This window comes from Aedes aegypti, chromosome 3 (assembly GCF_002204515.2).
Source record: "Aedes aegypti strain LVP_AGWG chromosome 3, AaegL5.0 Primary Assembly, whole genome shotgun sequence".
NCBI classification, from domain to species: domain Eukaryota; kingdom Metazoa; phylum Arthropoda; class Insecta; order Diptera; family Culicidae; genus Aedes; species Aedes aegypti.
Genome location: NC_035109.1, coordinates 140,354,573 through 140,372,123, shown reverse-complemented (window position 1 = coordinate 140,372,123; position 17,551 = coordinate 140,354,573). Strand labels below are relative to the sequence as shown.

General features: G+C 38.0%; 1 protein-coding gene across 22 annotated transcripts in view; it reads right to left on the bottom strand.

Annotated features, from left to right (window-relative positions):
* LOC5567588 (CDC42 small effector protein homolog) overlaps positions 1-17,551 on the bottom strand; it is a 139,186-nt gene that overhangs the window by 70,350 nt on the left and 51,285 nt on the right. For all 22 annotated transcript variants that reach the window (XR_002501332.1, XR_002501336.1, XR_002501331.1 and 19 more), the window contains one exon: positions 8,992-9,046. The gene's annotated coding sequence lies outside the window, so the exon portion shown is untranslated. The remainder of the gene's footprint in view (positions 1-8,991; positions 9,047-17,551) is intronic.

Sequence of the window (17,551 nt, the reverse complement as noted above, 5' to 3'; positions counted from 1 at the left end):
TGTGCCTAGAGCCGGAGCAAGAAAATTATGAGTTTTGTTTTGATCAGGTCGCCATCGGAGTGAATGACGTGACGGCGAAATAGGGCCGAACCTTCGTCGGTTATGTATGTCATGCCGATATCCGTAGTTTTGGATACGAGGGTAAGAATTAGGGCAATCGAAACGAGATTTGAAAGTGAAATTAACCTTCCTCGTGCATTGGGATCATTTTTTGGCCAATCGACAAGTTGAAGAGGCTACAACTTTGTAAAAAAATATATAGAAATCTGAAACTTTCTAACATTTCTAAAATTTTGAAGACTAACATTTTCGAACTAAAGAGACCTTAAGGAGCGGTGCTACAAAATATATCATTAGGGGAAAAAATGACCAATGACTTAGAAACGCTCTCATGAAATCATTTCTGAAACTATTTTCGAAAACTTTATGGAGAATTTTGAAAAATGAAGGATACGCCTAAATTGAACCCATCAAAACAAATATACCCAGAAGATAAATCAAATTGACATGGTACTACAATTCTATGAACATACTTTCCACAGAAAATTTACTCAACATTGCAATTAGTCGTCGCAAAGGACCATGGGAATGCTGAAAACATATTGCTGAGTTCAGCTGCGTTCATTTTTTTATATTAATTTATCAATAATTACCCGTCCAGAAATCCGTCAAAATGTCAAGTATTAACAAAGGACAGTCCAAGAAATTTGTCAAAGGTAGGACCAAAAATGAATCGGAAGCCTTGCAAGCAATCGACCAATAAATTTACAAGGAGGCTGGAATACAACAAGGTAATTGACAAGCATATTTTGATATCATCAAGATGAATCCAGCATTGGTTTGAGCGGTTTCTTCAAATAATTTCAGAAGAAAATTTGTAAGAAATATTCTTAGAATCTCACAGGAAATTTGGTTGAGCAACTCGTCGTTTGTGTGCTTGTTAAGTAGCTTTTCGAAGTCTGAGAGATTTGAGGACCAAGAAAACCATTTGCTAAAAATACGAGGAAGTATTACTGAGGAGATATCTAGAAAAATCCATATCGCGAATTCCGGATAAACTTTCAGAGGTATTGTTTGAGGAATTACAGGAAATTTCTTTTGAATTTAAAAAGAAATCTTTATAAAAAAATGCTCAACCATTTTAATAATTTTTAATGCAATCCGCGGAAATTTTTTGAAACAATCATTTATGGAAATATTAAAGAAATCCCTGTAGAGACTCTAAGCACATTTAATGGAATCATATTGCTAAAAAAAAATTCTTGGAATTTCTTTAAAAATATTGAATAATTTTCAGGAGAAGCAGAATCTCTTTAAGAATTTCTGGAAAAAAATGTAAAAGGAATGGCTGGATTAACTTGTAGTGAAATTTCTGAAGGATTCTCTTGAGTAGTGTTGAAGGAATCTGAAGAGAAGATACTGAAGGAATTACAGGAGTACTAACTGAAACCCTGGAAGAATTACTGGAAAAGTAACTTTTGGAATTTATGTTAGAATCCCTGAGGGGGAATCATTGCTGGAATTTTTGCAGGAATGTCAGGTGGAATTTTTAAATAAATATCTTGCTGAATCTCTGAAGAAATTGCTGGACAAATAGCTGAAGCAATTCGTGAAGGAATCTTTCAAAGTATTCCTCGATCAAAGTATTCCTGGAAGATTGACCTGTATAAATCTTTTTTAAGAATTCATACAGGCATATTTGGAAATATTCCATCAGGAATCTCTGATGTAATATGCATCACTGGTGACATCTTTGGAAGTATATCTGGTGGAATTCCAAGAGGAATCCTTCTGAAGAAATCTATGGTGGAATTCTTGTGAGCGTTCCAGGAAAAAATCCTCGTGAAATTCATAGAAGAATCCAAGGTAAAATTCCTGGTGTAATTCATGGTGGAATTCCTGTAGGAATATATTTCGCGAAACAATTCAAAAGGGCCAATCCGCAGATCGTTGATTCTTTGAAAATTCGATGTGAATATTATTTACCACATTTTCAATTCCTATTTGTCAGTATTCAAAACATAATACTCCTCAACATAACTAGAGTTCGGTAGCATGCTTTAGAGCAGCGTGTTGTCTTTGTCTCTTTATGAGGGAGCGAAAAAATACTAAGCAGAGAGGCAAGAAAAATGAGCAGGAAGATACGACACAAAACACAACGGAGGAGAATTCCTTCAAAAAAAAAAAATGCTATCACAACTCCGCGAGACCAGTTTTGTTCGGAAGGGTAACTCAAGAGTTCATTTGAAGTGTGCGTAAAGGTGAGCATAGAAGCAAGGGAGAAAAAGAGTACCAGAAAAGTTACTCGCATTTCGGTGCACTCTTACTCGAATGGTTTGAGGATTCGTGTTGTGAATTTTAAGTTCAATATTTACTCCTCAGAAAAACCTCGAAATCGCCTAATTTTTGCATCACCGGAGAGTTTCTGTCAAGCCTGTTAATAGGTAATCGGTTTTATTCTGTAAACTGTCCAAAAAGGTGGAAAACAAATGATGACTATTTTCGAGGGATTGTGCTAACGTAAGAACTTCATGTACACTCATAGAACGCGACACGAGCCGGACAATGTGTTATGTTATGTGTTATGTGTTCTTACAAACGATTAAAAAAGGATTTAAATTTACCTTAGGCAGCGTCCATTAATTATGTAACGCTAAAATTGGAAATTTTCGACCAACCTCCCCCCCCCCCTCCGTAACGCTTTTTGTATGAAAAATTTTAAATTTTTGTATGAGTCGTAACGCTTGAGCCTACTCCCCCCTCCCCCTAGAGCGTTACGTAATTAATGGATGCCGCCTTATTAGTCGACCGGTTTCGGGCTCGAACTAACCCATTTAAGGGGAATATGTCCGACTAACTACGATGTTTCACTCATACTTCGTATTTGTCGCAGTACTTCACGTTTTCCCATAACCCGATTGCAAAGGACATAATAGATTTTTCTGGCTTAAGTATTTATTGAGCTGATTCGAATGATTCAAAAACTTCAGAGAGAGCAGGGAGAATGCATTGCTGGAAAAATCTCTACAGGAATTCTTGATTTAATTTCAGATGAAATGTTTGGATGAATTCTTGGCGGATATTTCTAGATCAATTTTTGTTGGAACCCCTGAGAGATTTTTGTGGTAATATCTAATATGTAGTTCTAACTAGAGGAATTTCCGAAGTAATTCCTGGAGGAATCTTTGTTAGTGTAACTAGAGAAACTCTTTTAAATATTCCTGGAGTATTCGGAAAAAAAATGTTTAAACAATCCGATATCAATGAAGGATTCCGGACGAGTTCCAGTAGAAATCATGGGAAGATAATCTGGAGGAGTCTACGATGAATTATTGGAAGAATTTCTGATAGAATCTCTTACAGATTCTTAGGAAGAATGTTTGGTAGAATTTTTGGAGGGATACCAGGAGAATCACCGTGCAATCACCATCCTAAACGCCGCCTACAAAGTGCTATCCCAGATTCTCTTCCGTCGTCTATCACCTATAGCAAACGAGTTCGTGGGAAGTTATCTAGCAGGTTTCATCGACGGCCGCTCGACAACGGACCAGATCTTTTCCGTGCGGCAAATCATCCAGAAATGCCGTGAGTACCAGGTCCCTACGCACCATTTGTTAATCGATTTCAAGGCGGCATACGATAGTATCGACCGCGTAGAGCTATGGAAAATGATGGACGAGAACAGCTTTCCGGGGAAGCTCACAAGATTGATCAGAGCAACGTTGGACGGTGTGCGAAACTGCGTGAAGATCTCGGGCGAACACTCCAGTTTGTTCGAGTCTCGGCGGGGACTACGACAGGGCGACGGACTTTCGTGCCTGTTGTTCAATATTGCGCTTGAAGGTGTCATGCGAAGAGCCGGACTTAACAGTCGAGGCACGATTTTCACGAGATCCGGACAATTTGTTTGCTTCGCGGACAACATGGATATTATTGGGAGAAAATTTGAAACGGTGGCAGATTTGTTCACCCGCCTGAAACGCAACAAGAGTCGGGCCAATGGTGAATGCGTCGAAAACAAAGTACCGTCGAACGGGGTAACTTGCAACAGGGGTGAAACTTGCAACACAACGACATGTAACTGAATTGACGTTTTCTAAAGCATTAAGTTAAATTGTTCTAATTTGTTACATCGGTCAATGACCTTAGGTATAAAAAGAGAGGTTTTGGTGAGGATTTTGGTATTATTTCTACTTTGGTTGGTTTGCTGGAGGAGAAAATTATATCACACGTTTGATCGTATAAAAACAAGGCGGAAAATCGTTCCTAGTACCATACAAACGGGTTATAAATATTATTCTAGGTATTTGCTTTTCGCTACAGTATTTAATAGTGTGCAAAAGCACTATAAAAAAGTTTTGTTAATTTCACGATTATACACTGAAAATAATTGAAAACGTTCTTGACTACCCTTGTGGGGTAACTTGCAACAGCAATTTTAATCTCGATGGCAAGATGTTTTCTGCCGCTTGTCCTCAAAAACACATGAAAAAGCAAGATTGACCATTTATTTGTAGAATTACATTAAAATTGTTAAACCTCAACCAACTTATTACACGTTTGGTAGAAAAAAGTAACATTAATCGCATTATTATTGGAATTTATTATTTTTTATTCGTGAAAACTATGATTAATTTTAAAAATATGTTTCAAATGTAACTTGCAGATCTGTCATTATGAACTTTTTGCATGAAATATAAATATAGCTATTTTCAATGTCCAACAGAGGCCATTTCAAGACATGCGATCAATATATGATACGTTGCTTTGGTTAAAACATGAATGAAAAATATCTTATGTGAAGCAAAACCTCAAAACCATTGCAGTTGAATAAAAAGTAGCACTACAACTCTTAAATGGCTTTCTACTAGCCGTCAAGACTTGTGATTTGCTAAAAATTTCCACTTGTGGAACAAATAAAGTACAAAATCAATCGATTTTTTAATCGGATGTGGTCAATACTCATAGTTCAATCAAAAATAATGATTTTTCAAAAATGATGATACCTAGTTTCTGTTTATTGTCATGTTTTTACTGCAGTTAATTAATTAATGATTTAAGAAACGGTGTTGATAACATTTTTGATAGTAAACTTCAGTCTGTATTGTGTGTTGCATGTTACCCCACATCAGGGGTAGCATGAAAAAAGCATTTTTTTTTCTCCTGATCCCAGGAAAACAAATTTTAATAAAATAAATACCACATGGCATTCTTTACGTAGCGATTAGGATACCAGATTGTATTTGGTTCATCTAAGTCCTTGAAATTTTCGTCCAAATAGATTTGAAGTTGAAAAGTGTTGCAAGTTACCCCGTTTGACGGTACATGCTGGTTGGTGGAACTGAGCGCGACAGGGCCCGCCTAGGAAGCAGTATTACGATAGACGGAGATACCTTCGAGGTGGTGGACGAGTTCGTCTACCTCGGATCCTTGTTGACGGTTGACAACACTGTTAGTCGGGAAATACGAAGGCGCATCATCAGCGGAAGTCGTGCCTACTATGAGCTCTAGAAGAAACTGCGATCAAGAAAGATTCACCCCCGCACCAAATGTACGATGTACAACTCATAAGACCAGTAGTCCTCTATGGGCATGAGGCGTGGACTATGCTCGAGGAGGACTTGCAAGCTCTTGGGGTTTTCGAACGCCGAGTGCTAAGGACGATCTTCGGCGGCGTACAGGAGAAAGGCGTGTGGCGGCGAAGGATGAACCACGAGCTCGCTCAACTCTACGGCGAACCCAGTATCGTGAAGGTAGCTAAAGCTGGAAGGATACGCTGGGCAGGGCATGTTGCAAGAATGCCGGACAACAACCCTGTAAAGATGGTGTTCGCTACGAATCCAGTCGGAACAAGAAGGCGTGGGGCGCAGCGAGCTAGGTGGATTGACCAGGTGTACCAGGACCTGGAGAGCGTGGGTCACAGTCGAGGATGGAGAGAAGCGGCCATGAACCGAGTGAATTGGCGACATATTGTTGGCGAGGCTTTATCAAGATAATTGATGTAAAGCCAAATAAGTAAGTAAGTAACCAGGAAAAGTCGTTGAAAGAATCTCGGGAGAAAATACTGAAGAAATCCCAGGAGGAATAACTGAAATCCTGGACTAATTACTGAAGAAATTTTTTGAAAATTTTTTGAGAAGTCCCTGGAGCTATAGCTGGACAAATCCCTGTTAGAATTCCTGGAAGAATCATTGAAGGAACTCTTAAAGGAATATCAGGAGGAAGTTTCGGAGGAATTACTTGCTATGCCTTGCTCTAGAGGAATCCCTGGACGAATTCTTGAATGAATTCCTGGAGCAATCTCTGGCAGAATATCTACAGCCATCGCTCGAATAATGTGGAGAAATCTATTGAAATATTACTATAGGAAAAGGTAGCTAAAGAAACTCCAGAATCCTGAAGCTAATGGCCAAATCCTAAGAAGAAATCCATGGAGGAAATTCTGGATGATTTTGAAATAGAAAAATAGCTAGACGAATTTTTGGCAGAATCAATGCAAGAAATCCTGAAAAAGCGTATGAAAGTGTCTATGGAAGAATTTCTGAAGAAACTCAGAATGAAAGTATTCTTCGAGAAATCCATGGAACAACAGCTAGAGCTAGTTTTTGAACGAATCAATGGAAGAATTTTTGGAGGATTCCCTGAAAGAATAACCAGAAATCTTTTTGAGATTTTGTACAGGCTTTTTAGGAAGGACTATAGGCGGAATACCTGGAAGTAGTTCTGGCGTAATTTCTGTAGGATGAAATTGTCGAAATTCTAACGGAACTCAACTGAACTGGTGAAATTTCTTTGAGAATCTTTGAAAGGATTTCTGGTGGAATTAGCTTAGCTTAGCTTAGCTTAGACTGACTACACATATCAATGGTTGCTATTCCGTGATTGACCGAAGTCAGTGAAAATGCACAAAGAATCAACTAGAAGTTCGGCTGGGATTGGCCATAATCTTCTTCAGTGTGCATAATTCAGTGCCTCTATTTATACAGGGTCAATAACGGCGCCGGCCACGTCCTTGCAGTCAGGTGGGATTGGGGGAAGGAATGTTAGTGTGTAACCTTTGCTTTTTTGGAGACCGTGTTTCCCTCTGCATCTCCACAGCTGTCAGGACGAAAGCATGTGTTATTTTATTTTACTCATTTGAAAAGAAACAAAAAACTCGATTGGATATGATGTCCCACATAGAACACTCTTATTCTTATGCCGACACTTACAGTGGCGAACCATCCAAAGTTTGTTGAATAAAGTGAACCTTTCGCAAGTCTACACTTGTAGTGTCGAACCATTCAAAGTTTTTTTAATTACAAAAATAAAGGTATATAAGAGGTGTTCTGAAAAAAAATGTTAAAAATAAATAAATCATGAATCAGAGTTTGTGTCGACACTCACAGTGACGAACCATCCATAATTTGATGAAAAATCATATTTACATCCCACCATTGTAACGATTGAATGTGCAGTCATACATATTTTATAGATTAGAAATAGTAGCATGAAACGAGCTCACCAATTGATCCGTTATCCTTGACTGAGCAGCCACAATCCACTTTCGGCTTCACTCGTTTGCTCGGCTAAGGCACTCAGGAAAAAAAAATAAGCGCGCGACCCAAAAAGAATAAAAAAAACTGTTCGGGCTTTCTTGACGCACTGCCCAGGAGCAAGCGTCAAGGTCGAAGGATCAAACAGAACTAACCGATCGCGGCACTTTTTCAGTTACTCCAACCGAACTCACCGATCACGCCACTTTTTCACTTACTAGAACAACGCGCGACATGTTTGATCCTGCCCTCGTCGCTCGCCCCGGCAAAAGCAAGTGTCAAGGTCGAAAGATCAAACAGAACTCTTGAAGGGATTTCTGGTGGAATTGCCGATGAAATCTATGATGGAGTTCTGGAAGAATTACTGGTGGTATCCTGGAGGAATTTTCGGTGCAATTCCTGGTTCAATTGCTAGTGTGATCAGTAGTGGAATTCCTGGTCGAATCCCTTGTAAATTCTCTGAAGGAATTCCTATGTGAATTGCATGAGATATTCCTGAAGCGCTATGGTAACTGATGTCATGAATCCAGTAGCGATCAAAAGTTCTTATTGGGCGATGATTTCAGGTTATTTAAGCGTAGTCCGTAGCCCTTAAGAAAAAATGCTGCTTTTTACCAAAGTAAATTTGACAACTGATTTCCTGGAAATGGAATGTCACTTTTTCTTACGGAATAATTGAGTGGAACATTTTTTCCGCACGGAAAAGTGACAGTTCCATTTGATTTGAACTGCAGGCGTTACCGACGTTACGAAATCGGCTCTACTTATCAGCTGCGGACTGCTCAAGGAACTTCTATAGTTGAATCATTTCTTGATCGTTTCTTGACCTATCTTTTTACACAGCACTTTTCAGCTGCGGACTACGCTTTAATCGAATATAACCTTTCCTATGGTCGGTATGTGACATTTGAATCTGAATGAAAAATCATGAATTTTGAGCAGCCGAAAGTTTGTACTAGGTATTTGTTTCGAAATATTCCAGAACGGCCAAATCTAATCAATCGTGTTTGACTGGATGCTTTTGTAAATCGGAATTTAAAATCATGAAATTTGAGCCGTCATACCATGTAAGAGCGTATGATGTGACCTAGTTACTTCTGAAAAAGGTTGTTATAGGTGTGTTCAGAATTACCAAACTTACAGCAATTCCATTCTAAGGTTTATTATAAAGAATCAAGAATCAGGGTTAGTAACAAAACATTAAAATCAGAAATGGCGAGTGTTCCAAAGTCACTGACGATTTGTGACCCTTAATGCAAAATTCATATAGCTTTTTTGATGTAAAGAAAGGTTAAATTGAAATAACATCGTCTAGTTATTTCGTCGTCGAATTAGTTAGTGATGGCAAGAAGTTTACACGCTTCGTTCATAGACATTTTGCAATGGCATTCTTAATACTTTATATAATTAATTGAATAATCCGAACCAGCTCACTAGATCAACTAACAGAACTTACCGGATACTTTTTTGACGCACAGCAGACGATAATCCGATTTCGTCTCTGACTCCTCCTGAAATGGAAAAGAAACAAAATACAAATCGCATAAGTATCTACATCCACTATATGGCAAATCGTTCAAGTGTTTAAATGCAAATAACCTGCTTAAAACCGACCATCTCCGTCGTGATGACCTTTCCTAAAACAGAATTGAGGTGGTGTATAATACCGATGGAGAGGAGGGCGTATTAACGGCCACAGCTCAATAAGGAAGTCTGTCTGTGCCCAAACGAACAACGCGACAAGTTGACGGTCGAATGCAGCATAGAAGCAAATTACGGTTTGCAATGAAAAATTCATTTGAGCAACTTGACGGGATTCCTTTCAATCACATGGGTAAATACTTTAATAGTCATCTAATCTGCGAGAGGGTTATCTTTTGTAGTACACAAAGTAGCAAAAGCTGTTATCCGATATCCGGAAATCACAGCTTTCCACGGAGTTGTCGTCGAGTGGCTCGTGTCAGATGTAACATTTACAAATCCAACTACAAGCATCCGTCTGGACATGAATTTGCCGCAGTTCACTATCCGCTGGATGGACATCAAAATCAGAGGGAAGTGCAATGGGCAAAAAAGTATCACTAAATACCTTTGATACGATAGGTATACGGTACAACCCGGTCCGCCTCGTTGTCTGCTACAAAAAAGCGGCTTCGTTTGGTATAGGGAAATTGTACCATTAGTGGTGGTATACCTAAGGGAAATCAGTTGATATGTGCTGATGAAATCATGAAATATGATACTTCAACGTAGCAGTAGATAGATTTCAAATCCTTCTATCATTCAAATGTATGAAAATCACGGCTTATTTGAAATTTCCCTGCAAACATCTTTGCATCAATAATGGGAACACTGTTCCTTTAGTGGAGGTATGTTTTAGCATGGTTCCTTTAATAGTGCAATCTGATTCACCACTTACAAATACAAAGAAGTAAAATAATTGTTTTAAATGGCTTTTCGATTAAGTTTCACAAATACTATTAGAATGCTTGTATCATTTTTACATCGTACATCATAGAAAAAGTATCATATAGTGATCTTTTAGCGTAAAACATGTCGACCACGCACTATTGGAGCTACCTCCACTACGGGAACGTATACCCTATCTGCTCTAAAGTGAAAGGAAAAGAAAATCGTTCTGAAAATCATGCGCGCACAGTCCACCGTAGCTAGCGACACAACACAGGAAGAAGGAAAAAGGCAAACTAAATAAAATGCCAGTGACCTGAATTTCCTCTCCTGGTGGCCCCTTGAAGTCTCTCGAGTCGAGTACGAGTGTAGTGTCGGCGGGAAATAAATGCAGTTTGTTTCAGTGAAAGTTTAAATAGGGCAGATCTATGCTTATTCTGTTATGCGATTGGGATTTGAACTATGAATCAAGCAGCTTTTTAACTGCAATACATAAAACAATGTTTTAAAACAATAGTAGAAGGGTTTCTAGAAGCGGAAAAACAAGTAGGACTATCAGGGTATTGTATTGAGAAGTATCCTGAAGAGCACTCATCAAATAAAATTTAGCCATTGGAATTGCTTTGCGAATTATTCCATGAGCGATGTTTTGCATTAAAGTCATCAAACGTTTAGTTTTGTCGTCATAAGTAAAAAAATTGTGCTTCTTCTTTTCAAGACGTTTGAAGCAGTTCGCGATTTTTAAGAAGTTTCGGCAAACGCGTTTGCAATTTAGAAGGAAACCTTGATTCCTCTAATTGAGTTCAAGATCTCCTGCATAAATCCTCCAAATTCAGAACAACAGACATCGAAAAAGGATTTGTATAAAAGTAGCACTGAAAAGTAATGTTTTTTGTAGCACTGACAAGTACTGTCTTAAAACTTTAGGTAGATTTCGTATACGCTTTGCAGAGTACGATGCGCACTGAAGTTTTCAAGTTTAATCCGTTAACGCCCAGCGTCCTATTTTGAGGACAGTGATTTGCGCAAATAACTTGAAAATGACTCAAAATATAATGATATTATGTTTCGAGAACTTGTTCGTAGACTTCATATCTTCCACTCAGTGGTAATTATATTTTGGAATTCACTCACCAGGCGGCGCCATAGCATGATCAAATGTACCTTACATCTGCACATCCAATCACCTGAAAAGTCGGAAATCAAACTTTTACAATGCATATCTTTGTTGTTTTCGAAGGGATTTCAAAAATTATCGCAGCAATGGAACCGAGCTTGATGCTCGTCAATTTTAATAGGTTCTTAATAAATGCGTCTACCAGTTCGCGAAAACCGCAACCCCCTTTCCAAGGGAAGTTGTATTGATGTTCTCCGGCTGAAATGCAAGATGTTTTGCAAAATATTAGATTTTTATATTAGGGGGAAGTGGGACAAAATGACCCCCTATGATTTCATGTCACTAAACATGCAAAATCACAAAAACTGATATAACTTTAGTAAAAGTGCACGGATTATGTTGTTGATGTTTGATTACTCTACGCTATATAAACTTTAAGATTAGCATGGTATATGAATTTTGGAAATACTTCAATTCGAAAAAACAAGTTTTTCATAAAAATTTTAGTGATTTTCAAATCGATTTTTTTCTTGGCAACCGAACTAGGTCAAAAAACTAAATATGACGTTTTGTAGGGTAACTCATGGGCTTTAATTTGAGGTGTAATCCAGACATGCCGTTTCAAAAATTTTCGATTTTTTTTTTGGGTTAGTGTTTAAACTTGAGCCATTTTGCGAGTACCGCAACCCCCTTGCCTAGAGAGGTTGTATTGGTGTTATCCGATCGAGCTGAAATTTACAGGTGTTTTCCTATATAACAGAAGATATTTCGCAAAATTTCAGATTTTTATATTAGAGGGAAGTGGTACAAAATAAAAACTATTGATTTGTTTTTTTTTATTACAAAATCAATTAAACTGCTTATAGCTATAACAAAAATGCACGGATTTGTATGAAATTTGGCATGTTTACTTTACGTTATATAAACTTCAAAATATACATGGCATTTGGATGAAAAAAATGTATCAAATCGAAAAAAGCCGAAAAGTTCAAAAAACTAAATATGAAGTTTTCTAGGGCAACTCAAGGGCTTTCATTTGAGGTGTACCATGGTGAATCAAAATCTGGACGGTATAAGCAGCGTGTGGAGGCCTCTTGTCTGTAGTTGTAATACTGCGCTGCCATATGTGAAAGAAATGTCACTTCCTTGCAAAAGTGCAGTGGCGTCTCGTCCTAAGGTGCACTTGGTGCACTGCACAGTCAAAGATTTCAAACTAACAAATTAAATATATATTATAATTCTCAATACTTCCAACAATCATAATGTGTAGTTGTTTGAAAATGTTGTTTGATTTCTTCACCTTCAATTGGTGCATCGCCCTCAGTGAACAAACCGTTTGATTCTCTTTTCCATGGTCTTGCTCAACCAGCAAGCGAAAACAGCAAAGCAAACAAGACAAACTGCCATGCGTCTCCATCGTATTGCAGAGAATGTTCATTTCAGCCGTGCACTCTTTCTTGTGCACGAAAATAGCGTGTATGGGCACAGCAGGAATGTGCATTTGTATTGGCATTTCTAGAGCAACAGTGGCGTTGTATAAGTAAAATCTGGTTCACTCCAATTTGTGCACCCGAGAGAGAAATTGCCCATGACGCTCGCATTGGTTTGCGAGAATTGAGAAAGCGCGCGCAACTGGCGTCACGACGTCAGCTGTTGGAAGAGAAAGCGTCAACGCCATACATGCTTTGTGTGTATGTATGTTGCATGGAGCTTCCAGGTGTCGCGCGATACTAGGCGCAATATTGATTGGAACCAAAGCTAGATGTTATAAACATATTGGCCAAATTGATTATGTTTTATCTTATTATATAAACCAAATTTATGTGGCTTTGAATTGATTTATAAACTATGAGTGAATATAGCTTTTCTTGCTCAACAGACTGACAACTGATAAATTGCGGTGGACATAAAGTGGGTTTCAGCGTTCAACAGTCAGTCATCATTTCACTCAAAAGCTTTGATGTATCAACAAAAGTATAAAAGGAGATGTACCAGCGCTGGACATCGTCAAAAAGCTAAGATATCGTGAGCTTCATATAAAAAAATGTGCTAATCGTTTATTTTCAAGTTAAACGTCTTTCTTCTTGTTTTAAATTCTGCATTGATAATATGATATTAAACTTATTATCTCAGTTCACAAAATACGAAAAATGCTTGAAATTTACGCATATAACAGTCATTTTTACTGTAAATATACATTATTATGTCAAATATGATCAAACTACGGGACCGCGATTAATACGCAAATTTTTTCTTTCATCGCCTTGGTATCAGCGAAATTTTGAGAATTTTCCTTGTCCCTAAACATTGTATAAGGAATCATCCAAAATTCTTAAAACTTACAACTAGTGATTAAAACAAAGAAAACAAACAAAAAATACGTCCAATGAGCAACAAATAAAATAGCTTCCAGACACTTCAAGATTGCATACAGTATTGGAAATTACATTTTAAGGTGTTCATAATATGAAATTACATTTTAAGCTGAAATACATTTTAAAAAATCAATTGAAAAATTCTATTCATAATTCAAAATAAACGGTTTGTGCGAGTCAGTGCACAGGTAATCAAATTCCTCACGGGACGCCTCTGCAAAAGTGATGATGTGGATAACAATAAGGCATTGCACCAATGTTTTCATAAGCAGCCTCGGCGGTTTAGTAATAAGCGTTATTTCTTCTCACGCTGGGAATCAACTACCGCATTATTTTTGGGTAATGTTTTGATGGGACCGATTGGGAGGGCCACATGTGTGTGTACCTTATATGATGGTAGAGATCATTTTGTAAATAATTAAGTTTAGCTTAGTTAGACTGACTGCACATATAGCTGCTATTAGACATTGTACTGTTTATATATTGAATGGAATTTTGACTTTTACCGGCCTTGATGTTTTCAAATTTCACGAAAGAGTGAAAAAGAGAACAAGATTGTTCAAAATTGCATTTTTCACGAAAATTGTGTACTTTTACAAAAAAAAAACATATTTTTCAGAAAAATCTGTTTATACGTAACAGGAGTTCTTTTCTGACAAAAAAATATTGGGGGTCATTCTGACCCACTTTTCTTTTATGAAATGGGTTTCTTTTTGAATAATAATAAACACATCATGAAAAACTATAGATTATTATGAGATAGTTGACAAGCTTTAAATTGTGCTCATTGTAACTTGGTTACCTGATTAAGTTCAAACACTACAACGAAAAATGTAGCAAATCATGGCTATAAATCCGGACACTTTTGAATCATAATCCGAACCACTATGTTTTAGCATGCAATTGTAAAATTTAACTATGCAAAGCTTTTCAAAATCAACTAAATATATCACGACTTTTATAACTAGTAGAATGCATGTATGCATGTATGCATAACACAGATATGAAGTGTTAAATCGCTTTTCTCGAATTGAAGTATTTTCAAAATTCATATACCATGCTTATCTTAAAGTTTATATAGCGTAGAGTAATCATGCCATATTTCAACATATTTCGTGCACTTTTACTAAAGTTATATCAGTTTTTGAGATTTTGCATGTTTAGTGACATGAAATTCTTGGGGGTCATTTTGTCCATTTTCCCCCTAATATAAAAATCTAATATTTTGCAAAACATCTTCTTTTATATAGAAGAACGATCCCTGAAAATATCAGCCTGATCGAAGTACATCGATACAAGATGGGGTTGCGACTCTCGCGAACTGGCCCTTAACAATAGACACTTCCTAGCATTGTGGAAAATACATTCAACAATAAAACGAAATTCAAAGCTTTGACATACAGTTTTTTCGACATGAAAGCTTTTGTAAAAGTGCAGTGAAGTCGTTATAGCAGAAATTAAGTTTTTAGGTTACACTCAAAATTTATTTTACTAGAGAGTTATGTTTGATCCTTCAACCTTGACGCTTGCTTCTGCGGGAGCCGGCGAAGAGGGCAGGATCAAACATGTCGCGCGTCGGTCGAGTGAAAGTGAAAAAGTGGCGTGATCGTTTAGTTATGTTTGATCCTTCGACCTTGACGCTTGCTTCTGCGGGAGCCGGCGAAGAGGGCAGGATCAAACATGTCGCGCGTCGGTCGAGTGAAAGTGAAAAAGTGGCGTGATCGTTTAGTTATGTTTGATCCTTCGACCTTGACGCTTGCTCCTACGGGGGCCGGCGATGAGGGCAGGATCAAACATGTCGCGCGATCGGTCGGGTAAAGTGAAAAAGTGGCGCGTTCGATTAGTTCTTTTTGATCTTTCGAAGTTGACACTTGCTCCTGGGCAGTGCAGCAAGAAAGCCCGAGCAGTCGTCAGTTGTTTTCCCTCTCGGGTCGTGCGCCTATTTTCTCTGAGTGCTTTTATATAGCCGATCAAATGAGTGAAGCTGAAAGTGGATTGTTGCTGCTCAAGGATGACGGATCAATTGGTGAGCTCGTTTCATGCTACTATTTCAAATCTATAAAATATGTATGACTGCACCTTTAATCGTTACAACGGTGAGACGTAAATATGATTTTTCAACAAACTATGAAAGGTTCGTCACTGTGAGTGTCGACATAAACTCTGATTCATAAATTATTAATGTCTAATTTTTTCTTTTTCAAAACACCTTTTACCTTTATTTTTGTAATTAAAAAAAAACTTTGAATGGTTCGACACTACGAGTGTAGACTTGCGAAAGGTTCACTTTATTCAACAAACTTTGAAAGGTTCGTCACGTCAAGTGTCGGCATAATTTTTCTCTACATAGATATTGTTCATATCAAATGAAAAAATAATATTTACATATAAGCATGTTTATATCTCACCAATAATTATTTATCATGGTCTAATCGCTTATCAAAGTGAATCCTGTGACCCAACGATCCTCCCCATTAACAAACATCCCTCCCAGTAACCTTTGTGGAGATGCAGAGGCAAACACGGTCTCCAAATAGCAAAGGTTACACACTAACATTCCTTCCCCCAATCCCACCTGACTGCAAGGACGTGGCCGGCGCCGTTATTGACCATGTATAAATAGAGGCACTGAATTATGCACACTGAAGAAGATTATGGCCAATCCCAGCCGATCTTCTAGTTGATTCTTTGTGCATTTTCACTGACTCCGGTCAATCACGGAATAGCAACCATTGATATGTGTAGTCAGTCTAAGCTCTAAGCTAAGCTACACTCAAAATTTATTTTACTAGAGAGAGTGCTTCGTGAGACCCAAGCAGGACAGTTCAGTTTTGCGTCGTCCGATATATTTTGCTCACGATTTCGCGCGTTTTCGTCGCCAGAGAATTTTTTTTCCCTGTTCTGGAGCGTCTTGCTGGGTAGTGCTTCGTGAGGCCCAAGCAGGACAGTTCGATTTTGCGTCGTCCGATATATTTTGCTCACGATTTCGCGCGTTTTCGTCGCCGGAGAATTTTTTTCCCTGTTCTGGAGCGTCTTGCCCAAGCAGGACAGTTCGGTTTTGCGTCGTCCGATCGATTTTGCTCACGGTTCCGCGCGTGTTTTCGGCGCCGGAGATTTTTTTTCTCTTTCTGTTTTGGTGCGTCTTGCTGGGTAGTGCTTCGTGAAGCCCAAGCAGGACAGTTCGGTTTTGCGTCGTCCGATAGATTTTGCTCACGGTTTCGCGCTTGTTTTCGTCGCCGGAGAATTTTTTTTTTTTCTTCCCTGTTTTGGAGCGTCTTGCTGGGTAGGTATTTGGGAAGGCCCAAGCAAGACGGTTTGTTTTCGGAACGCCAAGAAGTTTTGCTGTCAGTGTCAGTTTTGTGTTCAGTCGAGAATGGATGACCAACTGGTGAGTTCGTTTCATGCTTATGATAACACATTTTTTCTTGAAAGCGTAACTTTTATGTAATACTAAAACAAACTTTGTATGGTTCGTCACTATAAGTGTCGGCATTATGCTATTTTCTTATACAATTTCAATAAACATATATTTTTCTCTTTTTGATATTATTGAAAATTATCTTTTGAATTGTTCGACATTGTGAATGTTGACGTATTTTTTAAAACTTCTACCATATCGAGACAAAATGCACAGTAATATTCATATGTCATTTTCAAACAAACTATGTATGGTTCGTCACTACAAGTGTCGGCATTATTCTTGTTTCATATAATTTAAAATATATACATGTAATTTTCAGTTTTCGTCATTAATAAAAACGTCTTTTGAATTGTTCGACATTATAGATGTTGACGTATTTTTTAAAGTTTCTACCAAAAACTTCTCGAGACAAAAATACAAAACTAGCTTTAAATATAAGTCGTATATTTCCCCCTTGTCCATGGATCGCATCACCGACCAGAGGTGACTCCCAGATCTTTTCCTCCCTCACTAATAAATACCCTTCCCGTGGTGATTGTGGAGATGCAGAGGTATTCTCGGTCTCTAGAAGCAACAATCATTACACCCTAACATTCCTTCCCCATCCCAACTGACTGTAAGGACTTGACCGGCGCCGTTATTGATCAATAATATTAGATCTGCTAAAATTGCACTTCGAGAGTAAGCGGAAACT